Genomic DNA, 25452 nt, shown 5'->3' with positions numbered 1-25452 from the left:
AAATGTGGCTTCCCAAGAAGAACTTACATATTGGCCACATAAGTTCTGGTATTTGTGTAAAAAGGTACATTCCCTACTAGTCATGCCTTGCCCATGATGTCTTCTCAAAGGCTGATCATGAAAGTTGCCACAGAACAAAATTCTGCCCATGCTTCATTTGCTTAGAAGTCTTCATTTAAAGTATCTGAAGCCAGGTGTGGTGGTTCATGCCTGTAATCCCGGCACGTTGGGAGACCGAGGAGCGTGGATTGCTTGAGCCCAGGAGTTTGAGAACAGCCTGGGCAACACGGCAAAACCCTGTCTCTACAAAAAATACAAAAATTAGCTGGGTGTGGTGGTGGTGTGTGCCTGTCATCTCAGCTACTCAAGAGGCTGAAGTGGGAGGATTAATTGAGCCTGAGAGGTTAAGGCTGTGACGAACAGTGGTCTTTCCACTGCACTCCAGCCTGGGTGACAGGAGACTCTGTCTCAAATAGAAATAAATAAATATAAAACATCAGAGCCTGGGCAACATAGTGAGATCCTGTTGCTAAAAAAAAAAAAAAAAAAAAAAATTAGCCAGGCATGGTGGCATGCGCCTCTAGTTCTACCTACTCAGGAGGCTGAAATAGGAGGATCACTCAAGCCCAGGAGCCCAGGTTACAGTGATTTATGATCTTGCCTGTGAAGAGCTACTGCACTGCAGCCTGGGCAACAGAGCACGACCCCATCTCCAAAAAATATATAAATATTTTTAAAAATCTATACAAAAAGATAAAAAGGAAAGCTCTAGTAAGGAACTGACAATGGCTATTGGAATGGGATCCTTCTCAGTCCTAGAAACCCTCCCTGTTTCTCCTAAGCCTTCACTTCCTTACTCTATTCACGTCCCTAGCCTGGTTCTCCTGCTCAGTCCCTTCAACATCTCTCCTAACTCTTGGTTCTCTGATCTCCTTGACTTTGCCCCACACCCAGCCCCCGCTGATTCCCATGACCAGCTGCCTTCTCCACCCCCCCACCTCTGCTGTGGAGCTTTCCTAGACAGAATTGTGCTGCGTGTAGGTGGTGACTCTTCTGCTGTCATTTTCTTGTCCTTAGTATCTCTTCAAATCCCCAAACTTGACAACTACCCTCAGGTCTCCCACTCTGCCACCTCCGCTTGCATTGCATGTCACAGAAAGAAATAAACATTAAAAAAAAAAAAGGAAGGAAAAAGAAGAAAAAGAAAACAAAACAAACAAACAAAAAAACAAGGCCTGCGGCCTTCGGTGTTGCAGCACCTGCATCTCCTAATCTCTTCCCTTTAGCCCTCCTACACTTTCACATCCGAAGGCGTCCTGCATTCTTTCCAGTGCTGACCTCACTGCCCCAAACTCTCCCCGCCCTAAGCAGGCACTAAATCCTAGGCCTCTACTCTCCTCCACGACCTTTCTTTGCCAACTATCTTCTTTCCTGTCTTCACTATTTTCCTCCTTCCTCCCTTTGACCTACTTATAATTTCTTTTTTCTTTCTTTCTTTTTTCTTTTTTTTGAAATGGAGTCTCGCTCTGTCGCCCAGGCTGGAGTGCAGTGGCACAATCTTGGCTCACTGCAACCTCTCCCTCCCAGGTTCAAGCAATTCCCTGCCTCAGCCTCCTGAGTAGCTGGGATTACGGGCACCTGCCACCACGCCTGGCTAATTTTTGTATTTTTAGTAGAGATGGGATTTCACCATCTTGGCCAGGCTGGTCTTGAACTCCTGACCTCATGATCCACCTGCCTCAGCCTCCCGAAGTGCTGGCATTACAGGTGTGAGTCACCGCGCCCGAACTTCACTTACAATTTCTAATCTTCCCCCTCTTCAAAGATAAAAGCAACTTCCTTCACCTTCCCTTTCTTCTCAGGCTGCTGTGCTAGTTCTGTCCTTTTGATTCTGCCTATGTGTCTTGAAAAAGGAGCTGCACTTGCTTGTTGTGCACTGTTTGCTCCACACAGCCTCAATCTATGTCCACCCGCTGCTTGACCACACTTGGTCTCAGTTACAGAATCAATGAGGGAGAACCACCCGGGCGTGCATCCGGCTGTCCACCTTGCTAGATGTACAGCCTTGGACAAGTTACCTCCCTCTCTGTGCCCCAGCCTCCTCATCTGAAAAATGGGGATAATGATACTTTTGCTTCTTAATCAACATAATAATGAAATAATAACAGAATGATAATTTGATTAGATTCTGGTAAGGTTAATACATAAGAGGAGGTGCAAAGAGAGTGAACTAATAATAGACAAAAATAAAAAAGGATTCATTCCATCTCTCTGGAATGCCCTTATCTCCCATCTGATACCCAGTAGGTCCCAGTGAGTCATTCTCATCCCAGTTTACAATCGCCTTCTTCCTCAGGTCTCTCCTGACTGTCCACCTCCACCGACGTGAATGGTCTCTTTATCCCTGGTACTTAGGGAATTTAACCTTAGTGCTTCTCACGTGGTGCTGTCTTTTCCCTATCTTGCTCGGCAGTTAGTCATAAGCGTGTCCCATGTCCTCCACATCCCTGTGACATCTCGCAGGCCAAGGGTCTGTTTTACTTGTATAGTAGTGTGCTAGAGCAGCCATCACAAAGGACCACAGGCTGGGTGGCAAAAATTAATTTTTTCACAGTTCTGGAGGCTACAAATCTGAGATTAAGGTGTTGGCCGGGCTGTTTTCTCCCGTGGCCTCTCTCCTTGGCTACAGATGGCCGTCTTCTCCCTGCGTCTTCACATCATCTTCCCTTTGTGTTTGCCTGTGTCCTAATCACCTCTTCTTATAAGCACACAGTCAGACGGGATTAGGGCACACCTGTATGACCTCATTTTCACTAAACTTTTTTTTTTTTTTTTTTTTTTTGAGACAGAGTCTGGCTCTGTTGCCCAGGGTGGAGTACAGTGGTGTGATCTTGACCTGCTGTAACCTCCACCTCCCGAGTTCAAGTGATTCTCCTGCCTCAGCCTCCCAAGTAGCTGGGATTATAGGTGCCAGCCACCATGCCCAGCTAATTTTTGTATTTTTAGTAGAGACAGGGTTTCCCCATGTTGACCAGCCTGGTCTCGAACTCCTGACCTCAGGAGTTCACCCACCTCGGCCTCCCAAAGTGCTGGGAATACAGGGGTGAGCCACCGTGCCCGGTCTTACTTAACTATCTTTTTAAAGACTCTTTTTGGCCAGGCTCGGTGGCTCACGCCTGTAATCCCAGCACTTTGAGAGGACGAGATGGGCAGATCACGAGGTCAGGAGTTCAAGAACAGCCTGGCCAGCATAGTGAAACTTCATCTCTACTAAAAATACAAAAATTAGCTGGGCATGGTGGCGCACGCCTGTAATCCCAGCTACTCAGGAGGGTGAGGCAGGAGAATTGCTTGAACCCAGGAGGTGAAGGTTGCAGTGAGCCAAGATTGCACCACTGTACTCCAGCTTGAGCGACAGAGTGAGACTCCATATCAAAAAACAAACAAACAAAACAAAAACAAAAAAACTCTTTTTTCCCAAATACAGTCACATTCTGAGGTACTAGGAGGTTAGGACATTGGCAGATGAATTTGCTGGGGGTGGTGTCACAGTTCAGCCCACAACACTTATTTTTGATAGCACACAGTATGTAACATGGTGTCAGCCACATTTGTGTCCTTAATTAATTAAACAACCTGGGAAGAAACCAGGGAAGGGGAAACAAGTCAGGAAGCAGAGAAAAGTAATCCCTAAAATCTGTTTCCCATACGATCTTGGGGAAATAATGGAGAAAGCAAGAGAGGTTATTCTTCACCTCTAATGTTTTCCTTTCAGTCACACATCCTCATACAACAGGATTATTTCATTAGACTTGGGTTTCCTTCTGCTTGCAAAATGATACCCCTGGGAAGGATGACATAATAAAAAGACAAAATGGAGCAAGGCAGATTCTGCTTTTGTTGCTCACAACGATGATACCTTTGTGGCCTGGCACATAGTACATGTTAGTGATTGTTGGTTTTACTCTTATTGTTATTACCATGACCATGATTATTATGGATTCTAAGCTCTATGAAGACAATGATATTTATTTTTTCATTGCTGTACTCTCTGGCCTCACACAGTTCTTAGTAAAAAGTAGAAGCTCAACATATTTGTTAAATAAATGGACATAACCTCTGAGGTTCTCTTTCCTCATCTCTAAAAAGAACTAATATTTATTGAGCAATTACTATATGTGAGGTCTGATGCTACCTGTTTTAGATGGATTATTTTATTTAATCCTCATAGCAATCGTGTGAGGTAAGTACTGTTTTTATTCCCAGTTTTCAGATGAAGAAAGTGAGGCAAAGAGAGTTAAGTAACTGGTCAAGGTCACACAATTAACAAGCTGTGAGCTCTGACTTTGTTGTGCTCAAACCTGAAGTACTAACCAATATATTATATTGCCTCCATTTCTATAAAGAGGATAAAAATTCCCACCTCACAGGCTTGTTGAGAGGAATTAATGGGAATTTGTAAAGTGTCTAATATGCAGTAGGAGCTCAATCAATGTCAAACCCTCCGCTTCACTCTGCACAACTTATGTTACTGTGTAGACAAGTGCTGTGGGATCTGTCCTCTAACTAAAACCTCTCCCCAAATCCTCTATTAACCCAAGCACCCTGCAGCTGCTGCCCCATTTTTCTTGCTTCCCTTCATAGCGAAATTACTCTGTACTGAAGAGATGTCTGTACTTCCTTTCCTCATCTCCCGTTTGGTCTTGATCCCAGAAAAATGAGACTTCTGCTTCTCCTCTCTTCTGAAACTGCTCTTAGCAAGATAACCAAATACACCCAACAAGTTCAATCCAACAGCTCTTTCCTGTTTCCTTTTTTTTTAACCTCATAGCATCATTCAACAGAGCCAATCACTCCCTCTTTCTTAAAGCTTCTTCTCAAAACTCCCTGATTTTGTTTTACTTCCCTGGATGCTCCTTCTTTGTCCCCTTTGCTAGTTCTGTTACCTCTGTTCTAAGTCTAAATGTTGAAGTATCAAAGTATCCCAGGCCTCAACATATATATATATATATATATATATATATATATATATATATATATTTTTTTTTTTTTTTTGAGACAGGTTCTTGCTCTGTCTCCTGGGCTGGAAGATAGTGGTATGATCATGGCTCATTGCAGTCTTGAACTCTTGGGCTCAAGCTCTCCTCCTGCCTCAGCCTCAGGAGTAGCTGGGACTACAGGTATGCACCACCACACCCAGCTAATTATTATTTATTTTTTGTAGAGACAGCATCTCACTATATTGCCCAGGCTGGTCTCCAGCTGCTGGCTTCAAGCAGTCCTCCCGACTCAGCCTCCCAAAGTGCTGGGATTACAGGAATGAGCCACTGCACCTGGCCTCAACTTCTTTATCTATATTCTCCAGCCAGGAAATCACATCCAGACCCATGACTTAAATGGCATCTGTATGTGGATGGTTCCAAATGTCTGTCTCCAGCCCTCATTTCTCCCTGCAGCTTCGGATTCATGTATCCAGCTTCCCATATGACACTGCCACTTGAAATTGTAATGGGCATCTCAGACATCACATAAAATACAATTGATTCAGCATTCCCTTCCTTTTCCCAACCTGGACCTCCTACATTCTTCCCCACTCATGCAGTGGCTCCATCTTCCACAGTTTTTCAGAACAAAGATCCAGGAGTCACCTGTATCTCCCTTATTCTACATTTGCTCCATCAATGAGTCCTGTTGAAGGGTTTACTGCCAAAACATATCTCTAATCTATCTATCTCAAATCTCCTCCTTGGTATTAAAATAAAATTCAGAGTTTTGGGTAGGTGTAGAGGGTTTCCCAAGGTCCATCCCCCTCCCTCTAGGGCCTTCACCATGGTTGAAATCCCCCTCATTCATGGTGCTTCAGGCACATCTTCTCTGTTCCTTGAACATGGTTGACCTATTTCTGTCTAAGGGCCTTCGCAGTTGCTATTCTTTGTGCCTGAAATTCTTTTCCCCAGATCTTTACATGGCTGGCTGCTTTTTATCATTTAGGTCTCAACTAAAATGTCATCTCCTCAGAGAAGACTTCCATAATCACATTGGTTAAAGTAGCTTTTTTTTTTTCTTTTGAGCTAGAGGCTCGCTCTGTCTCCCAGGCTGGAGTGCAATGGCGTGATCTCGGCTCACGGCAACCTCTGCCTCCCGGGTTCAAGCTATTCTCCTACTTCAGCCTCCTGAGTAGCTGGGATTACAGGCACGTGCCACCATGCCCAGCTAATTTTTGTATTTTTAGTAGAGACGGGGTTTCACTATGCTGGCCAGGCTGGCCTCGAACTCATGACCTCGTGATCTGCCCACCTCAGCCCCCCAAAGTGCTGGGATTACAGTCGTGAGGCACCACGACCGGCCTAAAGTGGCTTCTGACCCACAGCTGTACATCTCTCTAGTAGTTAGTAAAGTGTTTGGCTGCAAATAAGAACAAACTTAACAAAGGCCTAAATGGATGGAGCCTTATTTGTCTCAAACTGATGAAGATGTCCAGGGTAGTTAGGTGAAGGCTCTGCAGGGCTCAATAGTGACAGCAGGGATGCAGCCTCCTTCTTGCTTCCTACTCTGCGGTAGTCATTAACATCATGACATTCTTCCATGTGATGATCACTCCATGATTGCAAGATAGCTGCTGTGCCTCTGGGTATTATATCTTTGTTTCAAACAAGGAGAAGGGAGAGTTTAAAGGATCAAAGTCTTTTCTTATGTGGCTCTGGCTCTGCATTTTATTGGGCAGGAAAGTGCTCCTCAGGGTATTTTGTTTGGAGCCATGGATTTGTGTCAGGCTGCTACTCTCTTAGCAGTAAGGGAGGTTGGGGAAACAAGCATTTCACCTTTCTGGCATGTACTCTAGAAACTGCAAGGGACAAGGGGGATGTGAATGACATAGGCCAGCAAATCCCAGCCACCTTTTGTGTCAGATTGTTCTGCGTAATTTTTTTCATCAAATTTGTTTTTTATAATTTTTTCATAAAATTTAGCTTTTAATTTTTTTTTGGAGACAGGATCTTGCTCTGTTGCCCAGGCTGGAGTGCATTGGCACCATCTTAGCTTCACCTCCCGGGCTCAAGCAATAACCTTCACCTTCACCTCCTGGGCTCATAACCTTCACCTCCCAGGCTCAATCAATCCTCCCGCCTCAGCCTCCAGAGTAGCTGGGACTACAGGTGTGCACCACCATTCTTTGCTAATTTTTTCATTTTTGTTGTTGGGGGGGTCTCACTATGTTGCTAGGGCTTGTCTTGAACTCCCGGGCTCAAGTGGTCCTCCCATTTTGGTCTCCCAAGTGCTGGGATTACAAGCATGAGCCACCACATCAGGCCCAAAGTTATGATTATGTGAAATTATCTTACTATTTAACTGTTTTCTTACCTATGGAATGCTCTTATTTATGGTAAGCTACAGAAGAATAGAATACAGAAGAATCTCTTTTGTTTGAGGCTGTGACCAGAAGTCCCTGGCACATAGTAGGCATTCTATAACCATTTGTTGATTTTCAGATAAACAAGTGAACAAACAAAAGAGAAAATGTGCCTCCATGTTGCAAATAGATTTCTGTAATACACAATACATCCACAAAGCACTAGATAATCAAAGTTTAATTATGAACATCCTATGCAAATTGCTGGCATGCCATGAGGACGCTGTTGAATGTGCTGTCCTTTTGATCTAAGGAATAATAGTGGTCCTGTTCACCACAGCTGCATTGGTAAGAGTGACGATGGTATCTTCTGTGAGGTCCACACTGTCTCTTCAAGTTGTCTTTGTGACAGAGAGCTTGACTAGCAGAATGTTCATGGGTCAGAGAGAAGCACAGTGTCTTCCCACAGGATTTAGCCACTGGCCATGTCTGGATTCATGGTCGAATTCACTAGACTTCCTGGACACATACAAGCCCTAGAATGTGACATAAAATACCAATGACATAGACACAGGCTTGGTCAGGTACATGCCAAATTTCTATGCCAACCCAAAGCTCTATTTATAAGAAAGGATTTTGTAGTGGCTTTGAAGCTCAAGGTTGAACATGGTCACTGTTGGACTCTAGACAGCCTGGTAATGGTTAGTGGGCTAAGAGAGTAGACTTCTTTGCAGAGGGCACTGAATAGCCTCACGGGAGTGCCTCAGCCTAAGGAAGAGGTGGCCTACTAAGTTCAGCTAATCTGAATGTCTTGGTGTCCAGCAGGGAGGAAGGAGAGAGTCTGAATACTGCTCCTTGTCCTCAGATGAGCTCTTCCTGTACTCATGTCTGGATCCAGAGGAAATAAGACATGTAAGTAAATATGGGAAGTATTTTCATTACAAAACCTCCAACTACAAAGCACAGTGTCATACTGCTTTGGTGCCTGTGTGACAAGAGGTTATACAAGGCGAGAAGGAGGTGTTCTTTCCCTTTCTTCATGGCTTACAGCCATGGCTGTGATGCACAGAGGGCTTTGGAGAACACAGAACCTCCTTAGCTTGTTGAGGTTTCCAGTGCGGTAGCCACATCTTTAGCACTTGTTCCTGAGCACACCGAAAACATCTCCAGGAATGCTCAGAAACAAGCAGGAGAGACCTGGAGGGGATGGAGTTCCTACAAAAGTGAGTAGGAAGGAGAGCTTGAGATGTTCGTTTCATTGTTTGTAATAGGAACCCATTTGAAACATTAGCTCCCATCCCCATCTCAGCCTAATGAAGCCCATAGAAAATGGGCTCATACATTTGTTGAACAAATATTTATTGCCAGGCACTGTACTAGATGCTGAAGATAGAGCAAGGAACAAAATAGACAAAGTCGTTACTTTCATAGAACTTACATTATACAGGGAGAGTCTTAGTCTATTGGGCTGCTATAGCAAAATACCATAACCTGGATAACTCATAAACAATAGAAATTTATTTTTCCCTGTTCTGAGGCTGGGAAGTTCAAGATAAAAGTGCTGGCAGATTCAGTGCCTGGTGAGGACCCTCCTTCCTGGTTCATCGACACTGTCTTTTCTGTATCCTCACATGGGAGAAGAGGCGAGGGTCTCTTGGGGGCCTTTTTTATAATGGCACTAAATCAGTTTGTGAGGGCTCTACCTTCATGACCTGATCACCTCTTAAAGACCCCACCTCCTCATACCATTATACTTGGGGTTTAGGATTTTAACAAATGAATTTTGGGAAGACATAACATTCAGCCCACAGCAAGGAGAGATAGAGAATTAACAGACTTTGATGATAAAATTGCTGGAAGGACTAAGAATTGGATATAAAAAGAAAAATTCATTGAGAATATTTCATCAAGAGTCAAAAGAAAAGTTTGGAGAGAATTAATCATAGGAGGAAGGTATCAACTATTCTCCATCTGCACTTAAATGACTGCAAGTCATAACCAGCCTTTCTGTGAGCTACACCAGACCTTCCAAGGCCAACCCTCTTTGTCCCCTCTCTGCACACCTAGAGCCTCATGGCCTTTGCCGCACATGTGGCCTGGCATTGTGATTTATGAGTGTGTTGTCTCTGTGGCAGAACTGTGAGTTCTGCAGCACCTCGTGCAATGACAAGCCCATTGCAGGGCCTCCAGAAATATCTGGTGACCATCACTCTGGTGACAGAGTGAATGAATGGAGTCACGTTGCAACAGGTGAGGTTTAGGTCAGACGTAAATGCTTCTTGTCAGGCACATGAAATGCTAAAACAGCTGTGAGGGGGAGGTTGTGGCTCACCGCATGTCAGGCTTCAGCTCAGGGAGGATTAACCCCTTGGCTGCAGAAAGTTGCTGGGAGTGGGTCATTCTCAGCCACTGCACATACTGGAGGGTTGTGAGGTCAGTCCAGCTCACTGTCCACAGAGGACCTGTGCAAATACACAGGGTTTTAGAAGCCTAGCAATAGAGGGTGTCACGATACATGGGACTCTGATGAATCTCAGGCCAAATCCTGAAAACCACTTACTACCTTGACCAGAAAAAGAAAAGGTGTGAGTGATCAGTTTGTTAAGTTCTGCAAAATGCATGGAATTTTCATGAATGACTCTCATTTTACCCAGGCTGTTCCCATCCTAAAAAGTAATATATGCCTTGCAATCACCCCTTCAAGGCAGGTAAAACCCTGACGGGTATGCAGAGGCCATTTGGTATCTCTGGGTAATATGAATGCAAAGGACTGAGAATGAAGCACACTGTTTATTTGGCAGCACTGAAAAAGAAGAGTTAAAAAAAAAAGTGTTAACAGCTCTTGCAGAATTTGTCTAGCAGGCTTTCCAGTTTTTTCTGGAAAGCCTCATTGAAAAAAATAAAAAAGAAAGAAAGAGAGGACTAAATAATGAGAGCACACCTTAGCCATTGTTTGTCTACTTTGACTAAGAGCATAGTAGAAATGCATTGTGTATTATGATCCAGCCCACAGTAATGATGCATCACCTACCTACCTGCCTGAACTAAGTATATCATAAAACAATACTTCATGATGTGCAATGTACTCTAATATTTTCTGTTATACTCTTTTCTTATTTTTAGAAAACACTGGTCATTTCCTATTAAACTGAGTGGGCAGTGGCTGTCAATTTGCAATACACTGCCCCAGGTGACCTTAGAATGATTTAGTGATATGATTAATTGGAATTGAAATTGCATTCTGTAATGTGGGTTGATGGAACATCTCAGAGCTTCAGCCTGTGCAGAGAATGTTGATGTTTGTTTTTGTACTGCTCCAGGCAGGTTTAGGAGCCTGTTAACCCGGCACACCCAAGCCATCTTTGGTGAAAGGTCAAGAGTCTGCGTGAGCAGAGACACCTCCTGCAAGTCCCTCAGCCTCAAGGAGTCTTCCCTGTCTCCACCCACAAAATAGAAATACATCAAAATCTCATTGATTCAGACTCTGTGACAGAATGAAATTTATAATTTATTTAGGGGTTATTACAAATGCTTGTCTCAGAAATGCAAATTTACTCAAGTAATCATTTTTGAATTCCTACACAGAAAATTTCAGAATCTTCCCTCTGTACTCTAAAGTGCTAACTGAGGTTTGGGCATTAAGAAAATGAAACTCCCCCCACCCCCACCACTACTCTTACCTCCCTCTGTCAGGTAGAAGCTGTATCCAAAGAATCTGTAGTGGCCATTTCCTTGGGTTATTTAGAGAGTGAACACGAAGTGTTTGAGGCTAGTGGCCTCAAACTAGCCAGAAGAAGCCCATTGCACCCCCATGTAAGAAGGGCAGGGCTAATATATAAAAAATTTCTTTTACCAGTAACATTAAGCTGAGAAAAAGGAATGTTTTGAGTGTCAGATATTAGTGTTAATGTTGTCAAGGCAGAGATGCCCTTAAGATCCACTAGTGAGGTCTGGATCTCTTTTGGTGAGAAACTTAAACCCAAATGGAAGGATTCATCCTCACCTTTGCTCTGGGACCTGGGCAGGCAGGACCTCTTTTTGTTCACCAGTGTATACTTAGTCATGAGGGTCTGGCTTAGTCTGCGTACTTAAAAAGCAGATATGGGACAAATGACAGAGATATGTTGGAGTCAATCCCTTCCTGGGAGGTCTGTGCCTTGGAGCTTTCTCTTTATGTGGCATGAGGGCAGGTGACAGGAGCCAGAAGGTCTATGCTGTCCTCTGACACTGTGATTCTCCCCCCAGATGGTGCCAGCTCCCCAGCGTTGGGCTTTGTGTGCACACTTGCCAGGCCATGTGGTGGTCAGGGGTGGTCAGGGGTGGCCAGGGCAAGGGGCAAATGTGTGCCCAACCTCTTTCTTTCCAGCCTCTGATGTGGGCTCTGACGTGGAATCCCCTGGAATCCTCCAACTAGAGGTGCAGCGATTGAATAGAGAAAGACTCAGCCCTTTGATAGCACCAGGGCTCAGCAAAGGCACCCCTTGAGGAAGGAAGATGGGGTGCAGTAACACCTGCATTATGATAATGCTGAGGCTGTGGCGAGATCTGCTCTTAGTCATATGGTTATTTGGCTGATTTTTACTTCCAGTCTGGTATAATTATCTTTAGGCACCCATTCATCTACTACCTTAAAGATAGAAAAATTCCCGGATTTTTAAAATAGCATTTCCACTATTGAAGTTTTTTTGTTTTTGTTTTTTCCCCCTGAAATGCTGGCTGTGCTTTCAGGAAATTAGACCTTATTTAAAGCCCCAATATGTCTAGTTCTTTATGTTAGGGAAGACATGATGTTTGGAACATATGTAGGAGATTGGCTGAGATTTATATCTGTTTGTATCTATAAGATCAATGCCTGCTGCCTGGAGTATAGCTCCTACAGGGCCAGGCCATGCTTTCTACTTGTGAACTACATGAGGGTCAGCAATTGTGCACGATACAATACTTGTGAACTACAGAATAGACTGACAGATCTTGTTTATGGGGTAGAGTCACTGTGAATCAGAAGAGGCTTCTTACTGCTAGGACTTACGTAATTACCAGGAATCTAAAATGAAACAGTCATGCAGTGTTAAGAGTAAAACCAACTATATCTTCTCAATAAGAGATTATAGCAAATGGATGGCCCTATTTTCTGCAGATTTACAAGATCATTAATAGGCATAAGGCCTATAACAGGTCTAACCATATATTCACTTTATAGAGGATTTCAGTGTCAAAACTGTTAAAAAAGTGAAAATGAAATAATTTCCATGACTATAAATTGCCTTTTTTTTCTTTTTTCTTGAAACAGAGTCTTGCTCTGTCTCCTAGGGTGGAGTGCAATGGCACAATCTGGGCTCGCTGCAACCTCTGCCTCCTCGGTTCATGTGATTCTCCTGCCTCAGCCCCTGAGTAGCTGGGACTACAGGCACATGCCACCACGCCCGGCTAATTTTTGTATTTTTAGTAGAGATGGGGTTTCACCATGTTGGCCAGGATGGTCTCGAACTCCTGACCTCAGGTGATCCACTCGCCTTGGCCTCCCAAAGTGCTGGGATTACAGGCATGAGCACCGCACACCTCCTGGATTGCCTTTTTTAATAAAAAAAAAAAATATATATATATATATATATTTTTTTTTCCTCTTGCAATCCCTCAAAAGACTTATGAGTATGTTTGTTTTTTAGTTTTTAAAAACTACATTTAACAGATGAGGAAACTAAAATAGGAAGAATTTAGAATTCAAGATTGTTACTTTCCATTTTTGAATAGTTTTCAAAACGTTTTCTCTTAGATGATCTCATTACATTGTCATAACAATCCTATAAGATGGTGTTATTAGGATTAGTTCTATTGAGGTAGAAAAAGATTAGGAGAAGCTGAAAGCGTGAAGCGCCATACTGCCTTGCTTCTGTCCCCAGAGACATGTGCTAAAGCCAAGGCAAAGTCTTTTGCCCCTGAACCCGGGGGCATGCCCGGGAGCCAGGCTGGACTGCTTGTAGGGCTCCTCGTGACACAGCAGAGGCAGCAATGTGGTAAGTAGGCCCCAAGCTTTACTTGCCTGCCACCAAGCTTTACTTAATTCTCAGCCCTCTGTTTTTAAGCCCCGAGTCCAAGGAGAGGCTGGTTCAAGAAAATATGAGATCAGCAAAGGAGAGGAAAAGGAGATTCTTTCTAAGCCTATAGCAGGCCTGGCTTATTTTACTTCATCAGAGCAGAATAGCTCCTAGGCTGGAGTAGCCCAGGACCCATCCTGAGTTACTAGCCATGAGGGATTTGCAATTCAAAGAGATTATAATTCTTTAGAGGGTGAGACCACACTACTCACCAGTTGGCCCAGGAACAAGCCCTTGATTCATCCATGTCAGCCCTCATTCTCCTTAGGGAATAAAGGAGAGGGGATGAAGGAAGAATATAAGATAGACTTGAGCCCCTGGTGGGCTAAAAATCATTCCTGTATTATAACTGAAGATACCAAGGTTCAAAAGGTCAAGTGGCTTGTCCCAAGTCATGCAGCTGAGCACAGATAGGCTACAAACCTGGTCCTCTCACTCCAAGCCCAATACAATAATGGCATCCATCCTAGCCTTCTGTTTGACCTACAGAATTTCATTGTCTGTTCTCCCACTCCCTATTTCCTGCCGAGTCTGGACACATGGAACAGATTGTACACACTGGGCCATTGCCACTAAAGAGCTGTGAAATAGAATGGAGGGAATATATGTGAGTATAAGTTCTTATGTGCAGAGGAATGAAAGGATCTGATATATGAAGAAAGATTTAAAGGAGCTAAGTAGGTGGAACTGAGTTACTTGATGACTTTGAGGGATATGACATCAGGCTGTAAACATGTGAAGGACAGAAATACCTGGAAAGATGAACTATTTAGTATGAAATATGGGATATAATGAAAGAATGAGCAGTAACTAATGGAGGTAATTCTCTTTTTCTTTTTTTTTTTTTGAGATGGAGTCTCGCTCTGTCACTCAGGCTGGAGTATAATGGTGTGATCTGGGCTCACTGCAGCCTCCACCTCCCAGGTTCAAGTGATTCTCCTGCCTCAGCCTCCCGAGTAGCTGGGACTACAGGCGTGAGCCACTGCACATGGCCTCTTTTCCTTTCTCTTAGGGATGAGAGTAGTAACAGACTTCAGGTACCTGATACAATCTTAGAAGTTATTTTTTTTCAAACAATCCTTTATTCTAGTGGGATTAAATAGAAGAAAAAATGAAGCTTTCAATCCCAGCTAAATTTAACAGCCCATTTTAAATAAGCTTTGCACAAATGCTTCTTCTTTCAAATCTTCTCTGTCTACTGTCAACTCTTTAACTTCTGCCTGCAATGATTCTCACTGGGCATATTGCAGTGGTCTCCAGCCATCCCCTTGCTTTGGGATTTGCCAACCAATTTACCCTCCATGTGGCCAGGGAGTAGGCTTTTTAAACCACTTACCAGAACAATGATTTAAAACCACACATCCTGGCCAGGCACAGTGGCTCACACCTGTAATCCCAGCACTTTGGGAGGCCTAGGCAGGCGGATCACTTGAGGGCAGGAGTTCGAGACCAGCCTGGCCAACATGGCAAAACACTGTCTGTATTAAAAATACAAAAATTAGCTGGGCATGGTGATGTGCACCTGTAATCCCAGCTACCTGAAATGCTGAGGCGCCAGAATTGCTTGAAGCTGGAAGGCAGAGGTTGCAGTGAGCTGAGATTGTGCCACTGCACTCCAGCCTGGGTGTCAGAGTGAGACTCTGTCTCAAAAAACAAACAAAAAACCCCCCACACATCCTACTATTGAAGACTTTACAGTGCAAGTAACAGAAAACCTGACTCACACTGCTTAAATAGAAAATTTACTTTCTGGGCACAGTGACTCATGTCTGTAATCCCAGCACTTTGGGAGGCTGAGACACACAGATCACTTGAGCTCAGGAGTTTGAGACCAGCCTGGGCAACAGGGTAGAACCCTGTCTCTACAAAAAAATCAAAAAATTAGCCGGGCAAGGTGGCATGTGCTTGTAGTTCCAGCTAGCTGGGATACTGAGGTGGGAGGATCGCTTGTGCCTGGGAAGTGGAGGTTGCAGTGAGCCATGATCATGCCACTGTACTCCAGCCTGGACAACAAAGTGAGACCCTGTCTCAAAAAAAAAAATAAAAGTGCTTTCCAGGTTCATGTAAAAGGAAGGTCCAAAAATGGGATAACTGGCTACAGGATGGTTCAATCCAGTGGCTCAATGATGTGACCAAAGACTAAGTTTCTTTGTCTCCCTGCCATGCCTCCTCAGGTGCCTGCTTCTTTCTGTACTGAGGCTGGCTGGTCCTGTACTTGCAAGGAGGCCACAGCTTGTGGACTACACACTCCACACTTTCAAAGGGAGAGAGAAAAAGAGAGAGAGAGTTCTGTCCCAGCATGCTGGGAAAGAGTCCTAACATTCACTTGATTGGATAGGGCTGGGTCGCAGGCCCGACCTCAAACCTGTCTTGTGGCCAGGGGAATGGAAAATGTTGATTGGCTTAAGCAAATCAGGAGCTACTCTGCACCTGGGTATAGGGTTAACTTCGCCAGAAGTACCCAGGCTGATTAGGGATGGAAGATTACAGAACATTTATGAGGATATAAGAGGGATTGAAAGCTGGGTGGGCCACTAGAGACCCTCCACAATTGAGCTAGTGACCATTTGCCCAGTCATAATTCCCATCATACCCACTCACTTAATTCCCACTCTACACCCAGGGTGTAGGCATGTACAACAGCCACATGTGACTATTTGTTTTTCTCTGAAAATCCGCTTCTATGTCTTACTCAAGCTATTCTGTAATCTAGAATATGCCACCCACCCCCTAGCATGTTGAATACCTACTTCACCCTGAAGGTCTAGCTCAAAACCCATTTTTCCATGATGTGATGCTTTTTCAGATCCTTCATTAAATAAATACCTTCCTCCTGCATTTTCAAATTTATCTGCTTCTTCACACCGCCAGCTGTGCAATCCTGGACAACATATTTAACCTCTCTGAGCATCAGTTTATTCTGAAAAGTATAGATAATACTAGTACATATTTCAAGAGTTGTTGTGAGGATTTGATAAATTAATACAGTAGTCCCCTCTGATCTGTGAGTGATATGTTCCAAAACCCCCAGTGGATGCCTGAAACCTTGGATAGTACTGAACCCTATACATATTGTACTATGTTGTTGTCATCTGATGAAGTGACTAACAGGCCAGTAGCATGTGGATAAGCTGGACAAAGGGATGACTCACATCCTGGACACAATGGAGCAGGATAGCATGAGATTTCATCATGCTACTCAGAAGAGTTTGCAATTTCAAACTTTTAATTGTTTATTTCTGAAATTTTTCAATTAATATTTTTAGAATACAGTTGACTACTGGTAACTGAAATCATGGAAGGCAAAACCGCAGGTAAGAGGGGAATATATATAAAGCCCTTAGAAGAGGGACTTGAGTCTAATAAGCATCAGTACATGTTTTTATTTTGCATTTTATATACCATTGAGCCTTGTGGTAAACTATATTCATGTTTATCTCTTCAATAGGTTGTGTGTTGCTGGAGTACTGACTAACACATATTCACCAATGTATCTTTCTTTGACTCGTTTAAGAATTATTTAAACTGATACATAGCAGTTGTACATAGTTTAAGGGTACATGTAATATTTTGATACATGCATACAATGTGTAATGTTGAAATCAGGGAAATAGGGATATCCATCATCTAAAACATTTATTATTTCTTTGTGTTGGAAACATTCCAAATGTTCACTTCTAGCTATTTTGAAATACACAATAAATTATTGCTAACTATAGTTACCCTATTGTGCTATGGAACACTAGAACCTATTCTTTCAATCTAACTGTATGTTTTTACCCATAAACAACCTCTGTATCCCCCAACATCCCCTTTATCATTCTACTCTCTACCTCTATGACATCAACATTTTTAGCTCCAACATACAAGTGAGAACATGTAATATCTGTCTTTCTGTGCTTGGCTTATTTCACTTTTTATAATGTCCTCCATGCTCATTCATGCTGCTGCAAATGATAGAATTCCATTATTTTTTATGGCTGAATAGTATTTTATTGTGTATATATATATATCGATGTGTATACAGATACACATAGATACACATTTTCTTTATCCTTTCTTTCATTGATGGACACGTAAGTTGGTTCCATATCTTAGCTACTGTGAACAGTGCTGCAGTAAACATGGGAGTGCAGATACCTCTTTGACTTGATCTCCTTTCTTTTATATAATATATATATGTATTTTATATAATATATATGTATTTTATATATATTTTTCTTTTACATTATACACACACACACATATATTTGTATCTCAGTGGGATTGCAGGATCATATGACAGGTGTATTTTCAGTTTTTTGAGGAACTTCCGTACTGTTTTCCATTGTGGCTGCACTAATTTACACTCCCATCAACAGTGTATTAAAAAATGGACAAATGGGCTTATATCAAGCTAACAGGGTTCTGTGCAACAAAGAAACAATCAAAAGAATAAAGAGACAGCCTAAAGAATGAAAGATTGCTGGCCAAGGTGGCTTATGTCTGTAATCCTGGTGCTTTGGGAGGCTGACGTGGGAGGATTGATTGAGGTTAGGAGTTCAAGACCAGTGTAGGCAACATAATGAGACCTCATCTTTACAAAAATAAAAAATTAGCCAGGTGTGATGCTGCATGACTGTGGTTTTAGCTACTTGGTAGTTTGAGGCTGCAGCGAACCATGATTGTACTACTGCACTCCAGCTTGGGTGACAGAGACCTGTCTTGAAAAAAAAAAAAGGGAGAAAATATTTGCAAACTGCCCAACAAGGGTTTAATAACCAGAACATATAAGGAACTCAAACAAATCAGTAGCAAAAAACTAAGTAACCTGATTTAAAAATGGGCAAATGATCTGAACCGACATTTATCACAAGAAGACACATAAATGGCCAACAGATACGAAAAAATGCTCATCACTAACCATCATGTAAATGCAAATCAAAACCAAAATGAGATATCATCTCACTCCAGTTAAAATGAATATTATCAAAAAGACAAAAAATAAAAGACAAAATGAGCGGGGCATTGGTGGCACACGCCTGTAATCCCAGCTACTTGGGAGGCTGAGGCAGGAGAATCAGTTGAACCTGGGAGGCAGAGGTTGCAGTGAGCCAAGATCACACCATTGTACTCTAGCGTGGGCAACAAAAGTGAAACTTCATCTAAAAAAAAAATAGAGAGAGAGAGATAAAGAATATGGAAGGATGATGCTATGACAAGCACAACAATATTTAACAACCAAAAATAAAAAATGCCGAGAATTGCTTGAACTCGGGAGGCAGAGGTTGCAGTGAGCCATGAAGGCACCACTGCACTCCAGCCTGGGCAACAGAGTGAGACTGTGTCTCAAAATAAAAATAAAAATAAAAAATGCTAGCAAGGATGTGGGACAAAGGGAACGCTCATTAACAAACAGCTTTGAGTACCACTAGAACTATGTGTTAAATATTGGGTATTTATGTATTAAATACTGGGGTACAGAGAACAGAATATGCTCACTGTCTGCCCTTTTTAAGGCCTGGCACATTTGAAGCACAGAGTAGGCGATCACCAAATACTTGTAGAGTCTAACTGAAATCAGGACTGATGGAAATAACTGTATTTCCTACCAAGGTGGCCCCGGTGTATCCAAGTGAAGCCACACCATAAAGGTTGGTCCAAAGACTGATGGGAATAACTTGGACTCAACTGAAGTTGCCTTCATTTGGGATTACTGCCAAGGCAGCAAGCAACCAGTGCAAAGGATGTATCAGAGATAAAGATATGAATGAAGTGATATGACCACCATGAGGTGGTTCCAAAAGCCCACTCAGTAGAAGATCCATTAGGTCAGAGGAGTTGAGAGTGGAGGTTTGTGTCTTTTAGGATGAACTGAGGAATGGTGTCACTCAAATTTTGCCCTATGACTAGATAAGGAAATCTTGTTGTGCTTGTCATAGCATCATCCTTCCACATTCTCTCTCTCTCTCTCTCTTTTATTTTTAGATGAAGTTTCACTCTTGTTGCCCAGGCTAGAGTACAATGGTGTGATCTTGGCTCACTGCAACCTCTGCCTCCCAGGTTCAACTGATTCTCCTGCCTCAGTCTCCCAAGCAGCTGGGATTACAGGCATATGCCACTAACGCCTGGCTCATTTCGTATTTTTAGTAGAGGTGGAATTTCACCATGTTAGCTAGGCTGGTCTTGAACTCCTGACCTCAGGTGATCCACCTGCCTCGCCCTCCCAAAGTGCTGGGATTACAGGCATGAGCTGCCATGCCCGGCCGATGTTTTTTCTTACTTTGTCTTCAGGCCTACTCAAATGAACCAAAGCATTTTGGAATTAGTTAGGAGACTTGGGAGTAATTCAGATGAGAGACCTCATTGGTAGCCTGAGCAGGATCATTATTAGTAACGGGGACAGAGAGAGGTGTATAGATTTCAAAATACTTAGGAAGGAGAGTAGACTGTTAATATGGTTTGGCTCTGTGTCCCCACCCAAATCTCATCTTGAATGGTAATCACCATAATCCCCCTGTGTCAAGGGAGGAACCTAGTGGGAGTTGATTGGATCATGGGGGCGGTTTTCCCCATGCTGGTCTCGTGATACTGAATAAGTCTCACAAGATCTGATGGTTTTATAGAGGGCAGTTCCCCCGACTTGCTCTTCACTCCCTCCTGCTTCCTTGTGAAGAAGGTGCCCCTTTGCCTTCCGCCATGATGATAAGTTTCCTGAGGCCGCCTAGCTGTGCTTCCCGTTAAGCCTGTGGAACTGTGAGTCAATTAAACCTCTTTGCTTTATAATTATCCAGTCTCAGGTAGTATTCTTTATAGCAGTGTGAAAAATGAACTAATACAACTGGACTTGATGATTATTTGAATGTGCAAAATATATCAGTAAGAGTGCTTTCTGTTGCAAAAAATTGAAACCCTTTCTTGTGCTGGCAAAAACAAAGAAAATGTATTATCTCAAATAACAGATTTACCACTGGGAACAGCTTCAGGGCTTATGGGTTCATCAGCCCAACGTTCCTTGTCTCTACTCTGCCATCCCCAGCATTGGCTTCATCCTAAGGCTGGTTTTCCCATCAAATCAATTCGTGGCCACCCCCAGTGACATTTTTTGTTGTTGTTCAGATAGAATAGGAGGGAGAAATTAGCCTCTTTCTCTGAGAAGTCTGTGGCAAGCCTCTCCTCATGCTTCATTGGCTAGACTGACTTGATGCTGCCCACCTCAACCAATCGCTAGCAAGGAAGATGATATTACCGTGGTGGACTCACAATCATGGCTTGGGGAAGATGGATACTGGGAGAGGCAATCACAATGTCCAGTAGCTTAGGCAACTAGGTAATGGAAGTGCCATTTACTGAGTAAAGGAATCTGGAAGGAAGAATTTGTTTGGGGAGAAGAGGATGAGCTTATTTTTAGACTTGCATCATGATGTTTGTTTTCACTTCATATAGGATTTCAAAGGGTACTTGGACCTTTGGAGAATTTCTGAGGACATAATTCTTGGCTAAAAAGAATATGGGCCCAACAGGCTATCCACTCTTTTAGGAGTCTTCTTCCATTGCCAACCTGGATTCTATCCTAGATGTGGCAAAGACAGTCCTGCCACACTGTGAAAAAGCCATGTGTGAAAATTTTTCTGCTTCCAAGGGAATGCTCAATTACTCCTTACAAAATCTTCTCAACCTTATGCTGGAAGCTCAGATGAAATACTGAATGTGAAAAGTGCCTGTGACATTTGTTATCATTTGGTAATTTCAGCTCTGCGAATTCAGTCTTTACTGGACTTTCCCACTTCCCAAATGCTGCTTGTGCAATTATTACGCTATCATGAGGAGATCGCAATGCACTGCAAACATTTGCTCCAAATGCAAGGTTTAATTTAAGGTGTGTTTGGAATTCACAATTACCTAGCAAAGAACAATCTTAGATCTCAAGAAGCAACATAGTGTAGTGGTTAGGAACACAGATGATGGAGTCAAACTGTCTGGGTTCAAGTCTCAGCTCTACCTGTATAAGCTGTATGACATTGAATCAATTACTTAATCTCGCTCTGTACCTCACTTTCCTCATCTGCAAAGTGAGGATGATTGTGATAACAGTAGAATCTATTTCACGGGCTTATTAGCAAGTTAATTATACATGAAATGCTTAATAACGTACCTGGCACACAGGAGGCACTCTTTGCTAGCTTGGTTGCTGATTATGTTTAAAGAAATAAATCCTTAAGGTAAAAATTCTATACTGTTCTTCCTTTTATTAACACTTTCTAAACCCAATCACATGCTCAGGTTTTGATTAGAATGTTTCTTTTAGCACAGCCCTGTAACTTGATATAGAATCAAAAGCCCATCCCAGAGGGTGGTGCTGACCTTTAGGGCTGCTTAACACCAAAGCTGCCGTCTCTAGGACTTGGCTCCATCTCAGCCACAGGTGGCCTTGTTTAACTGATTACATTCAATTAAAGAGAAGGTCTTAATTTGTCTTCCTAGCACTTAGAATTGGCTAAGATGTTTGACATCACTTCCTGAAGCTAAGATCCCCTGCTTCCTCTTTCCCACAGAAGAAAAGCAAAAAGAAACAGATTCAAATGGAGGAGGAATATTCAGTCTTTAAAAATGTTTACTGGAAGATTATTTCTCCCTCTTTTGCCTTCGATATATTTATAAATCACTTATATAATAAATAATACTGGGGAACCAGAAATACCTGCTATAAATATTTTAGAATATTTTCTTCCAGGTTTTAAAATTGTATTTATAGACTGTATTTGACACAGTTGTAATCAACGTATAGATACACTTTTGTATTCTGAATTTTGTTTCATTTAACTTCATAAGTATTTCCCATGTTGCTATCAACTTTTTGTAAAAATTTGTAATAGTTTTGTGGTATTTCACTATATTTAATTATCTATTTTTCCAGTATTGAACACTTGGTTTTAAAAGTGTATCTAGGCCAGGTGCAATGGCTCAGGCCTGTAATCCCAGCACTTTGGGAGGCTGAGGTGGGCAGATCACTTGAGGTCAGGAGTTCAAGACCAGTCTGACCAACATGGTGAAACCCTGTCTCTACTAAAAATACAAAAATTAGCCAGGTGTGGTGGTGGGTGCCTGTAATCCCAGCTACTCGGGAGGCTGAGACAGGAGAATCACCTGAGCCCGGGAGGTGGAGGTTTCAGCGAGCACTGCACTCCAGCCTGGGTGACAGAGTAAGAGTCCTTCCCCCCCTCCCAAAAAAAAAAAAAAGTATGTCTAATGTCTTCATTTTTCCCCAGTATTTTTGGTGTCTTATTTAGGACCCATTTTAGGCAATGGAATATCTAGGTAAAGGGTGTGAACTTTTTTTTTTTTTTTCGAGACCGTGTCCCTGTGTCACCCAGGCTGGAGTGCAGTGGCGTGATCTTGGCTCACTGCAACTTCCGCCTCCTGGCCGCAAGTGATTTTCCTGCCTCAGCCTCCTGAGTAGCTGGGACTACAGGTACGTCACCATGCCTGGCTAATTTTTATATTTTCAGTAGAGATAGGATTTCACCATGTTGGCCAGGCTGGTCTCGAACTCCTGACTTCAGGTGATCCTCCTGCCTTGGCTTCCCGAAGTGCTGGGATTACAGACGTGAGCTCCCACGCCTGGCCAGGTATGAACATTTTGAAGGTTCTTGATTCACACTGTCCATTCTAAAATGTCTGCCCTAACTTACCTCCCCAGCAACAATGGGTGAGAGTGCCATCAGCAGAAGAGAAATAGATTTTATCCTAGTACTGTTCAGAGGCAGCAGGTAGGGTTATCACCTTCCCTCCTTAATCCCTTCCCACCCTTTATTTTGATTAACTTAAAAACAACATGTAACATAAATGTTACCATTTTAACCATTTTTAAGTGTACAGTTCAGTAAAGTATATTCACATTGTTGTGAAACAAATTTCCAGAACTTTTTCATCTTGCAAATCTGATACTCTGTACCCATGAAACAACACCCCTTTCCTCCTCCTCACAAACCCTGGCAAGCACTACTTTGCGCTCTGTTTCTGTGAATTTGACTACTTTTGATTCCTCCTGTAAGTGGGATCATAGAGTCCTACTGAGGCGCTTTTGGGGCAGCATATCTAGGAATTACAGCAAGTCCCTGAATAACAACATTTTGTTCAATGTTGTTTTGTTATAACATTAATGAGAAAAAAATGATTCCTGGCTGGAGCCACTGTGTGTGGAGCTTGTGAATTCTCCCCACATCTGCATGAGTTTTCTCTGGGTCCTCTGGTTTCCTCCTGCATCTAAAGATGAGCATATTAGGTTCATTGGCAGGTCTGAACTCTCTCCGTCTGAGTGAGTGTGGGTGTGTGTGCGTGCACCCTGTGATGGATGGTGTCCTGTCCAGGGTTAGTTCCCGCCTTGTGCCCTGAACTACCTACCTGGATGGGCTCCAGGGGCCTGTGACACTGAATTGGAATAACTGGGTAAATAATTATCTTACTAGTGTTTGTTTATCTTTCTTTTTATTTTTTCTCCCTTATTGCCAACAATATTAATCTTTCTTAGATGTATGTGTAGCTCACATTTATTTGATGTTTACTATTACAAGTACTTTGGGTCTTTATTTAGAAGTTTGTTGATGTTTTTGTAACCAGAAACATGCTGTGGAAACTTAACTCTTGCTTATGTCAATCATCCAATGGTAAAATTGGCTTCTTTATACATTTCACTTGAAGTCGCAGCTTCCAAGAACCTATTGATGATGTTAAGTGAGGACTTACTGCATTTGAAAAGTGGTGGTCACACAGGTGAGCAACAGGCAAACTACACCACCTTCCTATCTCTTATTGCTACTGATTCCATCTCTGGTCCCACCCCTTCCTATCTGAGCTCCATATACATATATCCACATTCCTCTTAGATATCCCTATTTGGATACCTTCCAGTCACTTCTACCACAACATGGCCCGAACTAAACTCATCATTTCACTCCAAGTCAAGCCTATTCTTTGTCTTCCAGGTTGCTTATCCCAGTGAATGCCATCATCATGCATCTAGGTGTACAACTTGGAAACCTGGAGTCGTCTTGCATTTTTTCCAGTTGCTTACTGCCAAAGTCAAGTTGGTCCCCATGCTCTGTCAGTTCCACCTTCGAAGTATCTCTTGAATCGGGCTCACCTCATTCTTCATTTCAGTCTCTTATAATATCTCTTATTGCTGAATCACTGGGTTAGTCCCCAATCTCCTCTCCCCGCCCTAGCCCGAGACCCTTCAATCCCGCCTCTAAATTGCTGCCCAAGTAATCTTTCTAAAAGACAAATTTAATTATTTTGCTCCTTTGCTTTAGGTCTGTTAGGATAAAGTCCAAACTCCTCAACAAGACTTTTCATGGTTCCTGTCTCTCTGGCTCATCCACGCCTACCCCTGGAGCCCTGTGCTGCCGCTGGGCACACCTGCTTGCAGCGTGCCTCATACTCCGTCACTGACCCGGTGGCCTTTTGTACACTCTGCTACTTCTCTTTTTGGAATGCCCTTTCCTCCCTTCTTCTCTTGGACAATTGTTACTTGTCATGTAAGTGTCAGATAAATGAATCATCCCTTCTCCAGAAAGTTTCCCAAATTCCCCTGCCTGGGTCTGTGGCCCTTCTCTGGCCTCATAGTCTCAAGTACAGACCTCCATTTCTGAGTCATCCTTAATTGTTGCTCTGCATACATACCTGTCTCCTCAACTAGATTTGTAAGCTACTTAAGGATAGGTTCTGGATGTTTTATCTCTCTGCCTCTAGCCCTAGCCCAGTGCCTAGCGCATAGGAGATGCTCAAAGCATCCTTGCTAAATGCATGTTGAATGGAGTTACTCTTGACCTCATTCCTCCACCACTTTCCAAAAGAAAGGACAAAATCTCCTCCCTTATTGCCACCACTTATAAGGTGAGTTCTTATAAATGCCCACTTTCCTCTCATTTGTAGGGAAGTATGGATATCATGGTATCTTCAAAGTAGAGACTTCCATAAGGAGAATCAGAGCCTTCCTAAATCTTGCAGCCCAACAAGAAGCCAAAAAAC

At 42.8% G+C, this 25452-nt stretch overlaps 1 long non-coding RNA gene and 1 other non-coding gene across 3 annotated transcripts in view; one reads left to right on the top strand and one right to left on the bottom strand.

Moving 5' to 3' along the window:
* Positions 1-5065: 5065 nt before the first annotated feature.
* Positions 5066-25452, bottom strand: part of LOC129398626 (uncharacterized) — a 37254-nt gene continuing 16867 nt past the window's right edge. For both annotated transcript variants that reach the window (XR_010112976.1, XR_008626432.2), the window contains 2 exons: positions 9681-9810; positions 5066-7884 (listed from right to left, as the gene is read on the bottom strand). This is a non-coding gene — a long non-coding RNA (uncharacterized LOC129398626). The remainder of the gene's footprint in view (positions 7885-9680; positions 9811-25452) is intronic.
* LOC112440743 (U7 small nuclear RNA) lies at positions 10176-10238 on the top strand. Its single transcript, XR_003028757.1, has one exon. It is a non-coding gene; the product is annotated as a U7 small nuclear RNA (small nuclear RNA).

The sequence above is a fragment of the Pan paniscus genome, chromosome 7 (genome assembly GCF_029289425.2).
Source record: "Pan paniscus chromosome 7, NHGRI_mPanPan1-v2.0_pri, whole genome shotgun sequence".
Lineage (NCBI taxonomy): Eukaryota > Metazoa > Chordata > Mammalia > Primates > Hominidae > Pan > Pan paniscus.
The sequence above is the reverse complement of the archived record's forward strand: the minus strand, read 5'-3'. Positions and strand labels throughout refer to the sequence as shown.